Source organism: Gnatocerus cornutus, unplaced genomic scaffold (assembly GCF_029298725.1).
Source record: "Gnatocerus cornutus isolate USDA-ARS CGAHR unplaced genomic scaffold, icGnaCorn1.1 ctg00000370.1, whole genome shotgun sequence".
In the NCBI taxonomy this organism is placed as follows: domain Eukaryota; kingdom Metazoa; phylum Arthropoda; class Insecta; order Coleoptera; family Tenebrionidae; genus Gnatocerus; species Gnatocerus cornutus.
In genome coordinates, this window is record NW_028275686.1 from 6,001 (window position 1) to 26,608 (window position 20,608).

The 20,608-nt window shown below is 43.7% G+C and overlaps 2 non-coding genes across 2 annotated transcripts; both read right to left on the bottom strand.

Annotated features, from left to right (window-relative positions):
* Window positions 1-259: 259 nt before the first annotated feature.
* On the bottom strand, window positions 260-379 carry LOC148165338 (5S ribosomal RNA). Its single transcript, XR_015771559.1, has one exon. It is a non-coding gene; the product is annotated as a 5S ribosomal RNA (ribosomal RNA).
* Window positions 380-18,124: 17,745 nt separating this feature from the next.
* On the bottom strand, window positions 18,125-18,244 carry LOC148165339 (5S ribosomal RNA). Its single transcript, XR_015771560.1, has one exon. It is a non-coding gene; the product is annotated as a 5S ribosomal RNA (ribosomal RNA).
* Between the last annotated feature and the right edge of the window lie 2,364 nt (window positions 18,245-20,608).

Sequence of the window (20,608 nt, forward strand, 5' to 3'; positions counted from 1 at the left end):
CGAAGCACGCCGTTTCTGAAGGAACCAAGGCCGTCACCAAATACACCAGTTCAAAATAAATCCTCCTCGAGCAGCTTGGAAGTTGGTTGGAAAAAAAAGAAAAAAAATCGGTTCTTTTCAGAACCACAAATTCAACTCGAACGAATTAAAAATTTTCGTCTTCATACTATATAAGTTCCTGAGAGAAAATATAAATAGTGAAAAATATATTTAAAAAAAGTTTGACATCAGAAATGTTAATAAAAAAAGAAAAGAGTAGAGACAACGGCACGCGGTGTTCCCAAGCGGTCACCCATCCAAGTACTGACCGCGCCCGACGTTGCTTGACTTCGGTGATCGGACGAGAACCGGTAGTTTTCAACGTGGTATGGTCGTTGCCTGGTAAAATTTTCCAAGATGGTACGTTGACGATTTTTTGTGATTGTTCGATCGTTTGGATGTGACATTTTTCGATGGTACACATGTCAGAAAATGTACAAGATTTAAAAGAAGAAAAAAAAAAAATTTTTTTTTGCGAGTCGTTTTTTAGTTTTTTTTTTGCGACAAAATGACGAAAAAAAAAAACTCGTATGAGGCGTTAAATTAAATTGTTCGTTTGACGATCTCAACGAGTCACTTGCGATTAACGTAATTTAAAATTTGAGAACTTACTTACTCACTTGCTTGCTTAGATGGAAATAGCACCCACTTGAAGTAAACGCCGACACGGACCGGAGATGAATAAACTCCGAACGGACGGGGTTAATTCATGAACTGACCGTAGTACGGTCGAAGGTTCGCCGCCGCCGCTACCTGCTTTCTTTCTTAGAACTGATAACAGAGTTGGTTTCTTTGTCTGTTCATTCATCGAAATTCCCACCACTCTGGCCGGGCCGGGCGGGGTGGGTGTGTGTTGTTTCATGATTTGTTCTCTTCTCGATTTATTCTTTTTCCGACGTCGTTCGATTCATAGAGATGTTTTCGTCGAAAGTGTGGTCGCGTTTACATTGCATTAAAATTTAATTTGTTCCAGTGCGACGATGAAACAAGAAAAAAGTTTCAAGTAAGTACGCACGCACGCACACCTACATATTTCATTTTTTAAATCTTTCGACGTTCGTAGTTTCTGCTCGAAATGTCGACTAATAGTAGGGAATGTTTTGTTGATTTGTTTGTTTTTCGTTTTTGAGAAGAACAAATGAAAATTTCGTTGGATTTCTGTCGACCGACGACCGACTGAAAATCCGCCGACATCGACGTAGTTTTATTTAGAGTGTCTGAAAAATGCAAACAATGCAAGATTTCCGTATTTTTGTTGGTTTGTGGTGTTTGGGGAGTTTTTTTTATGATTATAAAATGGTTTCGTCGAGAAAAATTGCTTCTTTCGCAATGAATTGGCAAGAAAAATTAAAAAACTCGTCCGTTCCCGTCGCTGGATGTTCGACGGTGGTCCGTCTGATTTTCCCTTTATTTTCGTAAAATTGACGAGAATTTCGCCGTCAAAACTGTTTTCGGTGATGTTTCGATGATGGGATTTCGTCGTGTGAGGTAATTTTTGAGGAAAAAATGTCGATTTTGCGAAAAAAGTCGTTCGAAAAGTCCGTTCGTCGTACAAATTCGTTTCTCATGGTCGAGTCCGAAATTGACATCGTTTTTTTTCCGACCTGTTCGTCAAGATCGTTTTCAAAAATCAACTCCTACGAAAGGCGAAGGTTTTATCTTCGTTCTTGAAAAAATTCGACCTTCTCGGACGTCATCTTCGACCGTTTGTGAATTTTTTTCCTACACTCTGCAGGTTCGTCGGTCGTCGCTCCGATCCGTGCTGCGTCTCTTTGCGAGGCGATTTTCGAAAAGATCGCACGTACTTTTCGACCGATTCGTTCGTGAAACTTGTAGAGGATGCTTCCAAGTTTGTCTGGTCGAAAGCGGAACTTTCCTGTTATTCGTGGAAAACGCGTAACGTCGGCGTCGAACTTGGATGTCATCTCCTTGTTTCGGAGGGTCTTTGTTCGAGTCGACGTTCGATCGGTCCTTGTTCGCTTTTGGAGGTCGGCTGGTCGTCCGGGAAAACTTGAGGTTATTCAGGAGGCCATCGCCGACCGAATCGCTCATGTTCCCGCACCCGGAGGCGGTGATCTTCGCGTAAAGAGAACGATGCCATCACGCGAAAGCTGTATTCGAGGCCCACTGAATTTTCTAACTCGACGAGAAGGCTCTCGTTTAGTCCGCGGTCCGCGCGTTTTCGAACGCGCCAACACTTTGACTTTGGCGCCCAATTCGTTCTGTAAAGTTCATTCGTTCTTTCACCGAAGAATAAGCCTACCTATAATAAAAAGAAAAAAACGCGCGCGCGATAGACGAAAATATGGCCGACGTAGAAAATCAAGCAGCTTCGACGGTCGCCGGTGCCACTTCCGGCTCCTCACCGGTGAAGAAGGAGAAGAAGCCCAAAAATCCGAGAAGCAAACCTTCTCATCCGCCCACTTCGGAGATGGTCACCAACGCCATCAAAGGCTTGAAGGAACGCGGCGGTTCTTCGTTGCAGGCGATCAAGAAATATGTCGCGGCCAACTACAAAGTCGACGCGGAAAAATTTGCGCCTTTCATCAAGAAGTACCTTAAGGGCGCCGTCGCATCCGGTTCGTTGGTCCAAACCAAAGGAAAAGGAGCTTCCGGTTCGTTCAAGTTGGCTTCTGCCGTCACCGGTGCAGCTAAGGCTCCGTCCGCCACGAAAAAGAGATCTGCCGCTGCGACCGCGTCGTCATCGGCGAAATCCAAGAAGACGGGCGTTGCTAAACGTTCCGTCGCGTCAGCGCCGACGTCCGCCGAAAAAGGATCCGCCTCAAAAGCCGGTAAGAAGGCCGCCCCCGCCGCTTCGGCCAAGTCTAAGAAAACTGCCGCCGAAAAGAAGAGCGTCGCCGTATCGAAGGCTAGAAAGGCTGCGTCCGCTCCCGAAAAGAAAGCCAGCGCCGCCTCCAGATCGCCCGTCAAACCCAAGACGCCATCGAAAGCGAAGAAATCCAACAAGGCCGGTCCAACCAAGAAACCGAAAGCGCCGAAACCGAAAACGGCCAAAGCCGTCACCGCCAAAGCGAAAAAAACCGCTTCACCCAAGAGAAAGAAGTGAAAAGTCGACGACGATGATTTAATTTTTTCAACGACGACGACGTCCTGGTGGTTTCGGGAACGTGCTCCGATCGTATATATCGACGTAGGGGCACCATCGATACAAATAAATGGCCCTTTTCAGGGCCACAATTATTTTCAAGAAACGAACGAAAGATTCGCTTGGACAATGCACATTCTGTTGAGGAGATACATACTTTCATTTGATTTTCTTGTCTATTCATTTGACTGTCGAAACAGTGTTATTACAAAGAATGATAAACTTTATTATATAATAATGTTTCAAATAGTCTCAGTTAAAAGAAAATTTAATGTGAAAGAAAAAAGCAAAAGTTTATCGTTTTATGTAAGTACGAATTTTGTGAATAAATCACATAACCTAACTTTTTTTTTTTTTTTTTTTTTTTTCAATCTCAAAAAGTTGCATGCGCGAACGATAAATTTTCAATTCGTTGGAAAATAATTGTGGTTCTGAAAAGAACCGATTTTTTTTTTCTTCTTTTAACACCTTCGAAGATGAAGAATTTGTTAATTCTAGATGGTCGGATCGGATGGATGGATGGATGGATGGAGGAAATTTAAGCCCTCTCGCCACGAATGCGTCTCGCCAATTGGATGTCTTTCGGCATGATGGTGACACGTTTGGCGTGGATGGCGCACAAGTTGGTGTCTTCGAAGAGGCCGACGAGATAAGCCTCGCTGGCTTCTTGAAGTGCCATCACGGCCGAACTTTGGAAACGGAGATCGGTCTTGAAATCTTGGGCGATCTCTCGGACGAGACGTTGGAAAGGCAGCTTGCGGATCAAAAGTTCAGTGCTCTTTTGATAACGACGAATCTCACGAAGGGCGACCGTACCGGGCCTGTAACGGTGAGGTTTCTTGACACCTCCGGTGGCGGGAGCGCTTTTTCTGGCCGCCTTCGTGGCCAACTGTTTTCTAGGTGCCTTGCCACCGGTAGATTTACGAGCCGTCTGTTTAGTTCTCGCCATCTCGGATATCGGATGAATCAAATGAAAAGAATTAACGTAGGTAGTGGCTTGCTTGCTTGCTTCGACCGAACGACCGACCGTACGTACGAACGTTCGAAAGTCAACTGAAAATTTTCGTCGCGCCAACGGCCGTTTTATAAACTCGATGAGTCATACGGCGACGCCATTGGTGGATTCGTTTTTAACGCGAGGTGGAGCTGCCGTAACTTATAAATAGTCCCGCGGAATGAAATTTTGACGTTAGTTCCATAACGAACTTGGTCGAAGCTACGTCGTTTTGTACGAAGAATTTCCTAATTTTATCAAGATGACCGGTCGTGGTAAAGGTGGCAAAGGATTGGGAAAAGGTGGCGCCAAACGTCATCGCAAAGTTCTACGCGATAACATCCAAGGTATAACGAAACCGGCGATCAGAAGATTGGCTCGTCGTGGTGGTGTGAAACGTATTTCCGGTCTCATCTACGAAGAAACCAGAGGTGTGTTGAAGGTCTTCCTCGAGAACGTCATCCGTGACGCCGTAACTTACACCGAACACGCAAAACGTAAGACCGTCACCGCCATGGACGTCGTCTACGCCCTGAAACGTCAAGGTCGTACCCTTTACGGTTTCGGCGGTTAATTTTATCATTTTATGACGTGTATCCGCATCCTCAGAGGAATAACAACAAACCCCCCGCAGGCAAGCAAACAAACAAACAAAAAAAAACGGTTCTTTTCAGAACCACAAAATAAATCAAACGAATTAAATATGTTGCTCAATTGTGTGTTTGTCTTCAAATCGAAATGAAAATCGTACGGAGTGAGTGATCATTTTAATTTGTGATCCAGGCGGCGACTTTGACAATTTTGACAGCAGTTTTAGGTTAGAATGACCATCGTTAAAAGAACGTTTTTGCCACGAAGAGTATATTTGAGGTTATGTCCAATATGGGGTAGAGTTACTCTCCTCAGACGTGACTTGAAACAAAATCTCATAGCAAATAAAACGATTGATTGTAGTATTACGGCTCACCGCTGACGACTGCTGCTGCAAGAAATTATCGAGACGGAGAGCACGTATAGGCGACCGGTGTGTGTGTGTATGTTCTTAACAGATTAATGTGCGAAATGTGAAGAAATTTACGACGAATCGGAATGTTTCTTGAATTAGATAATCAATAAATTATTATAGATAGAGTTGTCGAGTTCGTGCTTTAGTCGGGCATTGAATTTTTCTAAAAATTACGATGAAAAGTCGTAAAAATCATCTTTCTTGGTTGAATGTAATCGAAAATCTTCCGTTCAGTCTACGCTCGTATAATGAATTAATTGATCGGTTTAACTTTAAAATATCTAAAAGACTTTTTAACATGATTCTCATAGGTTGTTGTATTTTGGCGAAAAAATCAATTCGTTCGAGTTGAATTTTTGGCCCTGAGAAGGGCCGATGTGAAGATGGTTTTTATAAAAGTTTTTGTTTTTCGTTCGAGATGACGGCGGCGAAGAATTAAATTTAAGGCTTCTTTTCGGTCTTCTTGGGCAACAACACCGCCTGGATGTTGGGCAAGACACCGCCTTGGGCGATGGTAACGCCGGAAAGGAGCTTGTTTAACTCCTCGTCGTTCCTTATAGCCAATTGAAGATGTCTCGGAATGATACGGGTTTTCTTGTTATCTCTGGCGGCGTTTCCTGCCAATTCGAGAACTTCGGCGGCTAGATATTCCATTACGGCCGCCAAATAAACGGGAGCACCTGCACCCACTCTTTCGGCGTAGTTTCCTTTACGCAGAAGACGATGAATTCTGCCGACGGGAAACTGAAGTCCGGCACGACTGGAACGAGACTTCGCCTTTCCCTTCACTTTACCTCCTTTTCCTCTTCCGGACATGTTGTTATACGATATAAACAGCAAAACACCTACTGCGACTGACACGAAGCGCACTGACAAACGTACGGCTTGAAATAAATGCCGAACGCGGCGAAGGCTAGAAATTTATATGGTCGGTACAGCGCCATCTCGTTAGGGCAATGGTCGAACGACGAACTAAGGCGGAGCGCCTGTTTGTCGCTCGCTCGTTATAAATAGAGGGATTTTAGGTGTGCGGCGTTTTAGATCGAGTATACTCGTCGTAACGTGCACGTCGTGTCTGTCTCGTTTTCTGTTTTTAAACGTTTTTTTAACTCGACGACTAGAAGAGAATGCCACCCAAGACCAGCGGTAAGGCGGCCAAGAAGGCCGGAAAAGCTCAAAAGAACATCTCGAAGAGCGACAAGAAAAAGAAGCGCAGGAGGAAGGAGAGTTACGCCATCTACATTTACAAGGTGTTGAAGCAGGTCCATCCCGATACCGGTATCTCCAGCAAGGCTATGTCTATCATGAACAGTTTCGTGAACGACATCTTCGAACGTATAGCTGCTGAAGCCAGTCGCCTCGCTCATTACAACAAACGTTCGACCATAACCAGCAGGGAGATCCAGACGGCGGTGCGTCTTCTTTTGCCCGGTGAATTGGCGAAGCACGCCGTTTCTGAAGGAACCAAGGCCGTCACCAAATACACCAGTTCAAAATAAATCCTCCTCGAGCAGCTTGGAAGTTGGTTGGAAAAAAAAGAAAAAAAATCGGTTCTTTTCAGAACCACAAATTCAACTCGAACGAATTAAAAATTTTCGTCTTCATACTATATAAGTTCCTGAGAGAAAATATAAATAGTGAAAAATATATTTAAAAAAAGTTTGACATCAGAAATGTTAATAAAAAAAGAAAAGAGTAGAGACAACGGCACGCGGTGTTCCCAAGCGGTCACCCATCCAAGTACTGACCGCGCCCGACGTTGCTTGACTTCGGTGATCGGACGAGAACCAATTCAAATTCAAATTCAACAGGATTTTTATTCGGTTGAAGTTACGCATGCAATCACTAAGATAATACATATCACACTTAAGATTAACTTATGCTAATGTGTGGCGCTGATGCCTTAACCTAGCCTACATTTATTATACAATCTAAGATATTACATTTATTTTATGGCTCACCGGCAACCTTGGTTGCATACATTTGTGGTGTTTAGCCTACTTATCGGTTACCTTAATTTAGGGAAAATGAAATTTTAGTAAAAACCCTAACCTTATTATCTACTATGTACAAAGGATATTTAAAAAACTATTTACAGTGTTGACCTCAAAGAAGTCTTGGGACTTCCGGTCCGGTTTCTGTTTCCAGGGAGCTCCTGGGCTCCTGGTGCGGTATGGTCTAGTGGTGAGGTTTCAGGGGGCTCCGGGGACTCCTGATCCTCGGATTGATGTTCCAGGGGGCTCCTGGACTCCTGTTCCGATATGGTCAGTGGCTGGTCGATTGCCGTTTACGGTTCTTTTTCCGCTGCCTTTTGCCTGTAACAAAATTCAGCGGATTATCCGGTCTAGATTGGGGACTCCCGAGTGCGGGAACTTGTGAGTTCCTGCTGGGTGTTTGAGGGATTGTTTGAGAAGAGGTACGTGCCGCACCTGCTTCTCGTAGAATTTATCGGAAAGGGAATGGATGTAATGGTGTAGGAGTGGAAGATTCGCGTCCTGATGAAGTTGACGGAGCGGAGTGTATCTGTCTGCGTTAAGAGCAAGTCTTAAGCATTTATTTTGAAATCTTTGCAAAGGAATTAGTGGAGTGTGTGGTTTGTGCCGGTAGATGGGCGCTGCGTATGTTATGATGGGGCGTAAGATGCATTTGTACAGAAGCAACTTATTTTTCGTGTTTAGATAGTTGTTTTTGACCAACAATGGGTACAATTGCTTGAGGACGGCTTCACCTTTTTGTCTCGTTTTCTTTATGTGTTCATTTAGGTTTAGCCTTTTGTCTAGGGTGACTCCTAGATATTTCACAGAGTTCTTAATTTCAATTTCACTGTCCCCTACCTTTAGTTTTTTATTGATCTTTAGCCCGGTGAATCTTTTTGCAAAAATGACCGTTTCCGTTTTGTCCGCGTTGAGTTTAATCTTCCATTTCGCGTAGAATTTCTCGAGTTGATTAATGTGGATCTGAACTTGTTTGAGTGCGACCTGACCCGAATGAGATTTAGCGTAGATGGCGGTGTCGTCCGCGTACAAAGCTAAATTGGTTTGTGCGAATTTAGTGATGTCATGAATGTAAATATTAAATAGTATTGGCCCAAGCACTGAGCCTTGTGGGACTCCCGCATTTATTGATTTCATTTCCGACTTTTCGCCTTCTACCTTTACTCTGAACTTTCTCTCTGTTAAGTACGAGTTTATTAATTTAGTAATGTGCGTCGGGAACTTCAATTGAATCATTTTGTAAATTAGTCCTTTTGTCCAGACTTTATCAAATGCTTTTTCAATATCAAGACATGTCATTGCTGTTATGCTTTTCGTGTTGTAATTATTGGTTATGTCATTTATTAGTCTGAGGACTTGCTGTGTGGTATTATGTCGTTCCCGAAAACCAAATTGCTCTGGCGGTAAAATTTTGTTTTCTTTAATGTGCTTATTAATTCGTTTTTGGATTACCTTTTCCGCAACTTTTGATATTGTTGGTAGAAGGCTAATTGGTCTGTATGCGTTTGGTGCATTGGGGTTTTTCCCCGGTTTCAAAATGGGGATGACATCTGCTACTTTAAGTTTTTCCGGGAAGATACAAAGATTAAGCATGGCATTTATTATATTCGTTAGTTGTTTTACAGCTTTCGCTGTAAGATTTTTCAGTATTCTGTTTTCTATGCCGTCATTTCCCGGGGCTTTGTTATTCGGTAAAGTGCTTATGATTTTTGCGATTTCTGTGGGTTTGACGGCCGTAGGCGCGTCTATCTGGGAATTGTCACTATTGAAAGAGTTTACTGTTTCAATTATTTCTGTTTGTTCGGGTGTGTTGTGATTATCACTTGTGTGGATCGTTTCATAATATGTTGCCAGTGTGTTTGCTTTTTCCACATTATTAAATGCTGTGTTGTTATTGGATTTAAGGATAGAGATGGGGGTAAATCGTCTTTTGAGAGCTTTTGTCATTTTCCATAGAGAATTATCGTGCGGATTTAATTTGCCAAGTTTTGTTTCCCATTTGTTCTGTCTGAATTCTTTTATTTCTTGTTTAATTTCTCTGGTTAATTCAGATGCTTGGTTTTTGAAAAATGGGTCTCGTGTTCTTTGGTACAGTTTTCTGATTCGGTTCTTGAGTTTTATTTTCTCTATGGTTGCTTTCGGAATTTCGTCTCGAAAAGGATTTATTGTTTTCGTCGTCGTGACTTGGTCTTTGGCCTTCTGGATGGCCTTAATGAACAGTTCAATCTGTTTATCAAGATCATCTTTCGTGCCAATGATTTCCGTCAGTTCAACATGTCTGTCAAGGGTTTTGCGGAAGAGGGGCCAGTTGGTTTGTTTATAGGAATTGATTTGGATTGTTTTGTCTTTGATTGTCATGTCAGGAATCTCAAGAATCACAGGATTGTGATCCGAGTTGAGTGCGGTCACTGATCTGGGTTCTGAGATTACCATGTTTTTCGTGATTGTCAAGTCAATGTAGGTAGGTGTCATGCCGTTAATTGGGAAATGAGTTGGATCAGCAGTTCTGTTAATTATCAAGCTTGTGTTTTCTACGTAATTGTAGAGCCTGAACCCGTTACTATTGTTTGCGTGACAACCCCAGCTTGTGTGTCTCGCATTGAAGTCCCCGAGAATTAATTGCTTTCTTCCCAGATTATTAATTATGTCTAAATCCGCGTCCCTAATTGAGTTGATTGGTCGGTTGTAAACTGATGTTATGAAAATGTTGTTCTCGATCTTAATCGTTAGGGTTTCGAGGAATCTTACATTTGGGGTGGGAATGTGTTCAAAGGGGACGTCATTACGGATTAGGAGAGCAACCCCACCTCCCCTAATGACATCCGTTCTGTCCTTTCTGAGAACCGTGTAATTGGTGAATTTAAGCCGATCTTTACTTTTGAGACGCGTTTCGCTAATTGCCATAATGTGAATTCCACCATTTTTAATAAAATTCAATAATTCCGCAGCTTTTTCATGCAGACCGTTTGCGTTCCAGTGAACTATCGTCAATTTACAGCTCATAGCCAGCGTCTCCCATTTTGGATAGAACGTCTATGCAGACGAACAGCTTTTCTTGTTGAGACTGGCATTTTTCAAGTGCATTGTTCAGTTCTTTAAGTATTATGAGCAAGTTTTTCATATTTACATTTTTGTTCAGCCTGGAAATTTCGGCGTTTATTTTACAAAATTCTGTCATGCTGCTTGTTTCTGGAATTTTCGTTTTGGTTGGTGTTTGCCTTGTTAAAATTGGCGAATTTGCTGCGCTCGTTGAAGGCGTCGGCAGAGGCGGAAATGATTTATTAGTAAAAACAATGGACTCACCTGTTGGTTTCTTTGGCTGGGTCCACGGATTGACCTTTGGGATCGGCGCGGGGGCTAATTTAGCCCTCTTGTTGGCGACCTTCTGACGCCTTTCTTCTTGGAGTTCCTCGATGCGGGTTACCTTGGCGATGTAGACCTCGCACGTGGTTTGCGAGGCAGCGTGTCCTTGTTTCCCGCAGTTGGCACATTTGGGAATGTACGTCGGGTCGGGCTTATGGGGGCAGTCGCGGGTCCAGTGGTACTGGGAGCATCTTACGCACGTCGGTTCGAGGTTGCAGTTCCTCGTGCCGTGGCCCCATGCCTGGCACCGGTGGCACTGTGTCATCTTCTTCTTATTGAGGTATTTCTCGAAACGCACCCTGACGTTGAGAATCGCCCGACATTTCTTGTTGAGTGACTCGGCAGTCTCGCTGTCGGTCACTGTTGCGATGTAATGGGGCCTCTTGGTGTTGGGCCCCATTTTCCTCACATTGGTGGCTTCGATCTTGCAGTTCTTGAGCTCTGCAAGAACGGATTCGGGCTCAGGGTTGTTGTCCAAACCCTTAATGACGAACGTTGACGTTTTGAGTCCTTTTGGTGTGAACGTGTGGAACTCTACTTTTCCAGTCGTGAGGTTGTTTCTCATCTTCGTGTGGATGTCTGTTGTGTTGGGGTACACAAGGGTCTTCTCCCTTGTGTAACGGACCTGGTAACCGTTGTCGCAATCCGCGAACAATTCTTTGAGACGGTTGTGCGTTATGTTCCGGCCGTGGATGATGATCGGCGGCGGTCTCCTTTCGTTCGCGGTCGCGGTGGTTTTTGTCCTGGAGGATGTTTCCTCCGTCTCCATGTTGTCTTCTTCATCCTCTTCATCAGAAGAGATTGGTTGAAATCGGTTAGCGTCGATTGGTACTGGCACGTACCTCACCTTTTGTTTCACTTTTTTCACCGTTTTCTTCGGCTTCAGCCAGTTGAGGCTCGAACTGGCCATGTTTTCGGTGGTCAGTGCAGGCTTAACCAGCCTGCGCTGTATCGAACTTGGTTTAATTCCTCTTGTTGTTAAAACAACAATTGGGACACGATTCACTTTATTCAAGGCACGTGGCACTTTGCACTGTGGTCACAACTTAAACACTGAGAGGGGGAGCTCTCTATCGCACGTCCGTTCGCTACGAGCGCTCGGACAAGACTGGGGGGACGAGAACCGGTAGTTTTCAACGTGGTATGGTCGTTGCCTGGTAAAATTTTCCAAGATGGTACGTTGACGATTTTTTGTGATTGTTCGATCGTTTGGATGTGACATTTTTCGATGGTACACATGTCAGAAAATGTACAAGATTTAAAAGAAGAAAAAAAAAAAATTTTTTTTTGCGAGTCGTTTTTTAGTTTTTTTTTTGCGACAAAATGACGAAAAAAAAAAACTCGTATGAGGCGTTAAATTAAATTGTTCGTTTGACGATCTCAACGAGTCACTTGCGATTAACGTAATTTAAAATTTGAGAACTTACTTACTCACTTGCTTGCTTAGATGGAAATAGCACCCACTTGAAGTAAACGCCGACACGGACCGGAGATGAATAAACTCCGAACGGACGGGGTTAATTCATGAACTGACCGTAGTACGGTCGAAGGTTCGCCGCCGCCGCTACCTGCTTTCTTTCTTAGAACTGATAACAGAGTTGGTTTCTTTGTCTGTTCATTCATCGAAATTCCCACCACTCTGGCCGGGCCGGGCGGGGTGGGTGTGTGTTGTTTCATGATTTGTTCTCTTCTCGATTTATTCTTTTTCCGACGTCGTTCGATTCATAGAGATGTTTTCGTCGAAAGTGTGGTCGCGTTTACATTGCATTAAAATTTAATTTGTTCCAGTGCGACGATGAAACAAGAAAAAAGTTTCAAGTAAGTACGCACGCACGCACACCTACATATTTCATTTTTTAAATCTTTCGACGTTCGTAGTTTCTGCTCGAAATGTCGACTAATAGTAGGGAATGTTTTGTTGATTTGTTTGTTTTTCGTTTTTGAGAAGAACAAATGAAAATTTCGTTGGATTTCTGTCGACCGACGACCGACTGAAAATCCGCCGACATCGACGTAGTTTTATTTAGAGTGTCTGAAAAATGCAAACAATGCAAGATTTCCGTATTTTTGTTGGTTTGTGGTGTTTGGGGAGTTTTTTTTATGATTATAAAATGGTTTCGTCGAGAAAAATTGCTTCTTTCGCAATGAATTGGCAAGAAAAATTAAAAAACTCGTCCGTTCCCGTCGCTGGATGTTCGACGGTGGTCCGTCTGATTTTCCCTTTATTTTCGTAAAATTGACGAGAATTTCGCCGTCAAAACTGTTTTCGGTGATGTTTCGATGATGGGATTTCGTCGTGTGAGGTAATTTTTGAGGAAAAAATGTCGATTTTGCGAAAAAAGTCGTTCGAAAAGTCCGTTCGTCGTACAAATTCGTTTCTCATGGTCGAGTCCGAAATTGACATCGTTTTTTTTCCGACCTGTTCGTCAAGATCGTTTTCAAAAATCAACTCCTACGAAAGGCGAAGGTTTTATCTTCGTTCTTGAAAAAATTCGACCTTCTCGGACGTCATCTTCGACCGTTTGTGAATTTTTTTCCTACACTCTGCAGGTTCGTCGGTCGTCGCTCCGATCCGTGCTGCGTCTCTTTGCGAGGCGATTTTCGAAAAGATCGCACGTACTTTTCGACCGATTCGTTCGTGAAACTTGTAGAGGATGCTTCCAAGTTTGTCTGGTCGAAAGCGGAACTTTCCTGTTATTCGTGGAAAACGCGTAACGTCGGCGTCGAACTTGGATGTCATCTCCTTGTTTCGGAGGGTCTTTGTTCGAGTCGACGTTCGATCGGTCCTTGTTCGCTTTTGGAGGTCGGCTGGTCGTCCGGGAAAACTTGAGGTTATTCAGGAGGCCATCGCCGACCGAATCGCTCATGTTCCCGCACCCGGAGGCGGTGATCTTCGCGTAAAGAGAACGATGCCATCACGCGAAAGCTGTATTCGAGGCCCACTGAATTTTCTAACTCGACGAGAAGGCTCTCGTTTAGTCCGCGGTCCGCGCGTTTTCGAACGCGCCAACACTTTGACTTTGGCGCCCAATTCGTTCTGTAAAGTTCATTCGTTCTTTCACCGAAGAATAAGCCTACCTATAATAAAAAGAAAAAAACGCGCGCGCGATAGACGAAAATATGGCCGACGTAGAAAATCAAGCAGCTTCGACGGTCGCCGGTGCCACTTCCGGCTCCTCACCGGTGAAGAAGGAGAAGAAGCCCAAAAATCCGAGAAGCAAACCTTCTCATCCGCCCACTTCGGAGATGGTCACCAACGCCATCAAAGGCTTGAAGGAACGCGGCGGTTCTTCGTTGCAGGCGATCAAGAAATATGTCGCGGCCAACTACAAAGTCGACGCGGAAAAATTTGCGCCTTTCATCAAGAAGTACCTTAAGGGCGCCGTCGCATCCGGTTCGTTGGTCCAAACCAAAGGAAAAGGAGCTTCCGGTTCGTTCAAGTTGGCTTCTGCCGTCACCGGTGCAGCTAAGGCTCCGTCCGCCACGAAAAAGAGATCTGCCGCTGCGACCGCGTCGTCATCGGCGAAATCCAAGAAGACGGGCGTTGCTAAACGTTCCGTCGCGTCAGCGCCGACGTCCGCCGAAAAAGGATCCGCCTCAAAAGCCGGTAAGAAGGCCGCCCCCGCCGCTTCGGCCAAGTCTAAGAAAACTGCCGCCGAAAAGAAGAGCGTCGCCGTATCGAAGGCTAGAAAGGCTGCGTCCGCTCCCGAAAAGAAAGCCAGCGCCGCCTCCAGATCGCCCGTCAAACCCAAGACGCCATCGAAAGCGAAGAAATCCAACAAGGCCGGTCCAACCAAGAAACCGAAAGCGCCGAAACCGAAAACGGCCAAAGCCGTCACCGTCAAAGCGAAAAAAACCGCTTCACCCAAGAGAAAGAAGTGAAAAGTCGACGACGATGATTTAATTTTTTCAACGACGACGACGTCCTGGTGGTTTCGGGAACGTGCTCCGATCGTATATATCGACGTAGGGGCACCATCGATACAAATAAATGGCCCTTTTCAGGGCCACAATTATTTTCAAGAAACGAACGAAAGATTCGCTTGGACAATGCACATTCTGTTGAGGAGATACATACTTTCATTTGATTTTCTTGTCTATTCATTTGACTGTCGAAACAGTGTTATTACAAAGAATGATAAACTTTATTATATAATAATGTTTCAAATAGTCTCAGTTAAAAGAAAATTTAATGTGAAAGAAAAAAGCAAAAGTTTATCGTTTTATGTAAGTACGAATTTTGTGAATAAATCACATAACCTAACTTTTTTTTTTTTTTTTTTTTTTTTTTCAATCTCAAAAAGTTGCATGCGCGAACGATAAATTTTCAATTCGTTGGAAAATAATTGTGGTTCTGAAAAGAACCGATTTTTTTTTTCTTCTTTTAACACCTTCGAAGATGAAGAATTTGTTAATTCTAGATGGTCGGATCGGATGGATGGATGGATGGATGGAGGAAATTTAAGCCCTCTCGCCACGAATGCGTCTCGCCAATTGGATGTCTTTCGGCATGATGGTGACACGTTTGGCGTGGATGGCGCACAAGTTGGTGTCTTCGAAGAGGCCGACGAGATAAGCCTCGCTGGCTTCTTGAAGTGCCATCACGGCCGAACTTTGGAAACGGAGATCGGTCTTGAAATCTTGGGCGATCTCTCGGACGAGACGTTGGAAAGGCAGCTTGCGGATCAAAAGTTCAGTGCTCTTTTGATAACGACGAATCTCACGAAGGGCGACCGTACCGGGCCTGTAACGGTGAGGTTTCTTGACACCTCCGGTGGCGGGAGCGCTTTTTCTGGCCGCCTTCGTGGCCAACTGTTTTCTAGGTGCCTTGCCACCGGTAGATTTACGAGCCGTCTGTTTAGTTCTCGCCATCTCGGATATCGGATGAATCAAATGAAAAGAATTAACGTAGGTAGTGGCTTGCTTGCTTGCTTCGACCGAACGACCGACCGTACGTACGAACGTTCGAAAGTCAACTGAAAATTTTCGTCGCGCCAACGGCCGTTTTATAAACTCGATGAGTCATACGGCGACGCCATTGGTGGATTCGTTTTTAACGCGAGGTGGAGCTGCCGTAACTTATAAATAGTCCCGCGGAATGAAATTTTGACGTTAGTTCCATAACGAACTTGGTCGAAGCTACGTCGTTTTGTACGAAGAATTTCCTAATTTTATCAAGATGACCGGTCGTGGTAAAGGTGGCAAAGGATTGGGAAAAGGTGGCGCCAAACGTCATCGCAAAGTTCTACGCGATAACATCCAAGGTATAACGAAACCGGCGATCAGAAGATTGGCTCGTCGTGGTGGTGTGAAACGTATTTCCGGTCTCATCTACGAAGAAACCAGAGGTGTGTTGAAGGTCTTCCTCGAGAACGTCATCCGTGACGCCGTAACTTACACCGAACACGCAAAACGTAAGACCGTCACCGCCATGGACGTCGTCTACGCCCTGAAACGTCAAGGTCGTACCCTTTACGGTTTCGGCGGTTAATTTTATCATTTTATGACGTGTATCCGCATCCTCAGAGGAATAACAACAAACCCCCCGCAGGCAAGCAAACAAACAAACAAAAAAAAACGGTTCTTTTCAGAACCACAAAATAAATCAAACGAATTAAATATGTTGCTCAATTGTGTGTTTGTCTTCAAATCGAAATGAAAATCGTACGGAGTGAGTGATCATTTTAATTTGTGATCCAGGCGGCGACTTTGACAATTTTGACAGCAGTTTTAGGTTAGAATGACCATCGTTAAAAGAACGTTTTTGCCACGAAGAGTATATTTGAGGTTATGTCCAATATGGGGTAGAGTTACTCTCCTCAGACGTGACTTGAAACAAAATCTCATAGCAAATAAAACGATTGATTGTAGTATTACGGCTCACCGCTGACGACTGCTGCTGCAAGAAATTATCGAGACGGAGAGCACGTATAGGCGACCGGTGTGTGTGTGTATGTTCTTAACAGATTAATGTGCGAAATGTGAAGAAATTTACGACGAATCGGAATGTTTCTTGAATTAGATAATCAATAAATTATTATAGATAGAGTTGTCGAGTTCGTGCTTTAGTCGGGCATTGAATTTTTCTAAAAATTACGATGAAAAGTCGTAAAAATCATCTTTCTTGGTTGAATGTAATCGAAAATCTTCCGTTCAGTCTACGCTCGTATAATGAATTAATTGATCGGTTTAACTTTAAAATATCTAAAAGACTTTTTAACATGATTCTCATAGGTTGTTGTATTTTGGCGAAAAAATCAATTCGTTCGAGTTGAATTTTTGGCCCTGAGAAGGGCCGATGTGAAGATGGTTTTTATAAAAGTTTTTGTTTTTCGTTCGAGATGACGGCGGCGAAGAATTAAATTTAAGGCTTCTTTTCGGTCTTCTTGGGCAACAACACCGCCTGGATGTTGGGCAAGACACCGCCTTGGGCGATGGTAACGCCGGAAAGGAGCTTGTTTAACTCCTCGTCGTTCCTTATAGCCAATTGAAGATGTCTCGGAATGATACGGGTTTTCTTGTTATCTCTGGCGGCGTTTCCTGCCAATTCGAGAACTTCGGCGGCTAGATATTCCATTACGGCCGCCAAATAAACGGGAGCACCTGCACCCACTCTTTCGGCGTAGTTTCCTTTACGCAGAAGACGATGAATTCTGCCGACGGGAAACTGAAGTCCGGCACGACTGGAACGAGACTTCGCCTTTCCCTTCACTTTACCTCCTTTTCCTCTTCCGGACATGTTGTTATACGATATAAACAGCAAAACACCTACTGCGACTGACACGAAGCGCACTGACAAACGTACGGCTTGAAATAAATGCCGAACGCGGCGAAGGCTAGAAATTTATATGGTCGGTACAGCGCCATCTCGTTAGGGCAATGGTCGAACGACGAACTAAGGCGGAGCGCCTGTTTGTCGCTCGCTCGTTATAAATAGAGGGATTTTAGGTGTGCGGCGTTTTAGATCGAGTATACTCGTCGTAACGTGCACGTCGTGTCTGTCTCGTTTTCTGTTTTTAAACGTTTTTTTAACTCGACGACTAGAAGAGAATGCCACCCAAGACCAGCGGTAAGGCGGCCAAGAAGGCCGGAAAAGCTCAAAAGAACATCTCGAAGAGCGACAAGAAAAAGAAGCGCAGGAGGAAGGAGAGTTACGCCATCTACATTTACAAGGTGTTGAAGCAGGTCCATCCCGATACCGGTATCTCCAGCAAGGCTATGTCTATCATGAACAGTTTCGTGAACGACATCTTCGAACGTATAGCTGCTGAAGCCAGTCGCCTCGCTCATTACAACAAACGTTCGACCATAACCAGCAGGGAGATCCAGACGGCGGTGCGTCTTCTTTTGCCCGGTGAATTGGCGAAGCACGCCGTTTCTGAAGGAACCAAGGCCGTCACCAAATACACCAGTTCAAAATAAATCCTCCTCGAGCAGCTTGGAAGTTGGTTGGAAAAAAAAGAAAAAAAATCGGTTCTTTTCAGAACCACAAATTCAACTCGAACGAATTAAAAATTTTCGTCTTCATACTATATAAGTTCCTGAGAGAAAATATAAATAGTGAAAAATATATTTAAAAAAAGTTTGACATCAGAAATGTTAATAAAAAAAGAAAAGAGTAGAGACAACGGCACGCGGTGTTCCCAAGCGGTCACCCATCCAAGTACTGACCGCGCCCGACGTTGCTTGACTTCGGTGATCGGACGAGAACCGGTAGTTTTCAACGTGGTATGGTCGTTGCCTGGTAAAATTTTCCAAGATGGTACGTTGACGATTTTTTGTGATTGTTCGATCGTTTGGATGTGACATTTTTCGATGGTACACATGTCAGAAAATGTACAAGATTTAAAAGAAGAAAAAAAAAAAATTTTTTTTTGCGAGTCGTTTTTTAGTTTTTTTTTTGCGACAAAATGACGAAAAAAAAAAACTCGTATGAGGCGTTAAATTAAATTGTTCGTTTGACGATCTCAACGAGTCACTTGCGATTAACGTAATTTAAAATTTGAGAACTTACTTACTCACTTGCTTGCTTAGATGGAAATAGCACCCACTTGAAGTAAACGCCGACACGGACCGGAGATGAATAAACTCCGAACGGACGGGGTTAATTCATGAACTGACCGTAGTACGGTCGAAGGTTCGCCGCCGCCGCTACCTGCTTTCTTTCTTAGAACTGATAACAGAGTTGGTTTCTTTGTCTGTTCATTCATCGAAATTCCCACCACTCTGGCCGGGCCGGGCGGGGTGGGTGTGTGTTGTTTCATGATTTGTTCTCTTCTCGATTTATTCTTTTTCCGACGTCGTTCGATTCATAGAGATGTTTTCGTCGAAAGTGTGGTCGCGTTTACATTGCATTAAAATTTAATTTGTTCCAGTGCGACGATGAAACAAGAAAAAAGTTTCAAGTAAGTACGCACGCACGCACACCTACATATTTCATTTTTTAAATCTTTCGACGTTCGTAGTTTCTGCTCGAAATGTCGACTAATAGTAGGGAATGTTTTGTTGATTTGTTTGTTTTTCGTTTTTGAGAAGAACAAATGAAAATTTCGTTGGATTTCTGTCGACCGACGACCGACTGAAAATCCGCCGACATCGACGTAGTTTTATTTAGAGTGTCTGAAAAATGCAAACAATGCAAGATTTCCGTATTTTTGTTGGTTTGTGGTGTTTGGGGAGTTTTTTTTATGATTATAAAATGGTTTCGTCGAGAAAAATTGCTTCTTTCGCAATGAATTGGCAAGAAAAATTAAAAAACTCGTCCGTTCCCGTCGCTGGATGTTCGACGGTGGTCCGTCTGATTTTCCCTTTATTTTCGTAAAATTGACGAGAATTTCGCCGTCAAAACTGTTTTCGGTGATGTTTCGATGATGGGATTTCGTCGTGTGAGGTAATTTTTGAGGAAAAAATGTCGATTTTGCGAAAAAAGTCGTTCGAAAAGTCCGTTCGTCGTACAAATTCGTTTCTCATGGTCGAGTCCGAAATTGACATCGTTTTTTTTCCGACCTGTTCGTCAAGATCGTTTTCAAAAATCAACTCCTACGAAAGGCGAAGGTTTTATCTTCGTTCTTGAAAAAATTCGACCTTCTCGGACGTCATCTTCGACCGTTTGTGAATTTTTTTCCTACACTCTGCAGGTTCGTCGGTCGTCGCTCCGATCCGTGCTGCGTCTCTTTGCGAGGCGATTTTCGAAAAGATCGCACGTACTTTTCGACCGATTCGTTCGTGAAACTTGTAGAGGATGCTTCCAAGTTTGTCTGGTCGAAAGCGGAACTTTCCTGTTATTCGTGGAAAACGCGTAACGTCGGCGTCGAACTTGGATGTCATCTCCTTGTTTCGGAGGGTCTTTGTTCGAGTCGACGTTCGATCGGTCCTTGTTCGCTTTTGGAGGTCGGCTGGTCGTCCGGGGAAAACTTGAGGTTATTCAGGAGGCCATCGCCGACCGAATCGCTCATGTTCCCGCACCCGGAGGCGGTGATCTTCGCGTAAAGAGAACGATGCCATCACGCGAAAGCTGTATTCGAGGCCCACTGAATTTTCTAACTCGACGAGAAGGCTCTCGTTTAGTCCGCGGTCCGCGCGTTTTCGAACGCGCCAACACTTTGACTTTGGCGCCCAATTCGTTCTGTAAAGTTCATTCGTTCTTTCACCGAAGAATAAGCCTACCTAATATAAAAAGAAAAAAACGCGCGCGCGATAGACGAAAATATGGCCGACGTAGAAAATCAAGCAGCTTCGACGGTCGCCGGTGCCACTTCCGGCTCCTCACCGGTGAAGAAGGAGAAGAAGCCCAAAAATCCGAGAAGCAAACCTTCTCATCCGCCCACTTCGGAGATGGTCACCAACGCCATCAAAGGCTTGAAGGAACGCGGCGGTTCTTCGTTGCAGGCGATCAAGAAATATGTCGCGGCCAACTACAAAGTCGACGCGGAAAAAAAAAAAAAAAAAAAAAAAAAAAAAAAAAAAAAAAAAAAAATAAAAAAAAAAACAAAAAAAAAAAAAAAAAAAAAAAAAAAAAAAAAAAAAAAAAAAAAAAAAAAAAAAAAAAAAAAAAAAAAAAAAAAAAAAAAAAAAAAAAAAAAAAAAAAAAAAAAAGAAAAAAAAAA